Source organism: Dipodomys ordii, unplaced genomic scaffold, assembly GCF_000151885.1.
Source record: "Dipodomys ordii isolate 6190 unplaced genomic scaffold, Dord_2.0 Scaffold128, whole genome shotgun sequence".
NCBI classification, from domain to species: domain Eukaryota; kingdom Metazoa; phylum Chordata; class Mammalia; order Rodentia; family Heteromyidae; genus Dipodomys; species Dipodomys ordii.
The window spans coordinates 2231465-2233314 of record NW_012267344.1 but is presented as its reverse complement, the minus strand read 5'-3'; positions in this window follow the sequence as shown (position 1 = coordinate 2233314).

Sequence of the window (1850 nt, the reverse complement as noted above, 5' to 3'; positions counted from 1 at the left end):
ACAAAGGAGGAGGCTACAATGCTTGATAAGAAATGTACTCATTATCTTGCCTATGTAATTGTAACCCCTCTGTACAGTATTTTCACAATAAAAAAAGAAAAAAGAAAGAAGGAAAGAAAGAAGAAAGAGAGAGGAAGGAAGGAAGGAAGGAAAGAAGAAAGGAAGGAAATAAGAAAGAAAGAAAGAAGGAAGGAAGGAAGAGAGAGGAGGAAGGAAGGAAGAAAGAGAGAAAGAGACAGAAAGGAAGGAAATAAGAAAGAAAGAAAGAGAGAGAGAGACAGAAAGGAAGAAAAGAAGGAAGGAACGAAGAAAGAAAAGATTTCCCAGAAATAGTTGCTCTCAGTGCTGCCTCACATTTGCTTCTTTCTCTCTTTCAGAGAGAGAAACAGAGACACAAAAACAGACAGACAGACAGACAGAGAAAGAGAGAGAAGCCAATCTGAGGCAAGCAATCTAGCAAGACGCATCAACAAGCAGGGGAGGGGGAGGGAAGGGAGGAGGCAGGCGTGGAGGGGGAGGTAAGGGAAGGTAGCAGGGTGGAGGCGGAGGGGAGGGAGGAGACTGGAGTGGAGGGGGAGGGAGGGGTGGGAAGGGAGGGAGGGGAGGAGGCCGGGGTAGAGGGAGGGTGGAGGGCGATGGAGGTGTGTGCATTTGATGCTGGGAAGGAAGATGAGCCTCCCGTCTAGGCATGCTTGTGGAGAGCAGGTCAGACTTCCAGAAAGTGCCCTTGCTGTGGACGGTGGATGCTTAAGACAGGGCGGAGCATCAGAGCAAAGAGAAAGGATCCCTGCTCCTCCCCAGATTCCCCAGGCCCACAGGCAGTACTCCTGTCCAGAAGCTTGGCGCTGAAATTCTCAGGAATGTGCCAACTTGATTGGGGATTCCAAGCCCAGGGAGGGTGTGACCAATGCGCCCAGAATCAATGAGTCTTGTGCCACCCCCACCTTGAAAGTGAGATTTCCTTGACCATATTTATTTCTATTTTTAAAAATCCAGCTGAGTGCCAGCAACTCACACCTGTCATCCCAGCCACTCAGGAGGCTGAGATCTAGAGGATCGTGGTTCAAAGCCACAGCCTGGGCAGGAAAGTCTGGGAGACTCTGATCTCCAATGGACCACCAGAAAACCGGAAGTGGCACCATTTATGGCTCAAAGTGGTAAATGCTCACCTTGAGCAAAAGAGCTCAGAGACAGTGCTCAGGCCCTGAGTTCAAGTTCCCAGGACTCTCTCTCTCTCCCTCTCTCTCTCTCTCTCTCTCTCTCTCACACACACACACACACACACACACACACACTCAGAAATTCCTCTGCTCCTATGAACGATTACAGACCATTCTCAGATTTCTTTTCTGTCTCACACTCTTTCCTATGGCCAGGGCTTGGGGGGGGGATCTGAAATAAAATATTTCCACTCACATACTTATTTATCATCATTATTACCAGATTGCTAAGTGAGTGTCCAGGAAACTAGGAAATTGTCCATTTAAGACTACTCTAAAACCTCCCTAACATTTTCCAACCATCTTTATGCCCTTTCAAAAACAAATTTGCCCGTCAGTCTAAAAGCAATTCATTCCTCTATGTCACCGCAACCTTCCTCCCACAGCATGCTCTCAGAAAACCCAACCCTGGCTTCTGGTACTGAAAAAGGAAAATACAAGCCAACGTGTAATTCCTTTTACCTCTCCTTACAAGTCCACCTATGCTTAAAACCCATAATAGAACTCTCTCTCTTTAAAAAAAAACATTTCTTCTGACCCCAATCCAATCAGTAAAATAGTGATCAAGAATCAAAATTAGGCCCAGTGTTGGTAGCTCACACCTGTCATCCCAGCGACTCAGGAGGCTGA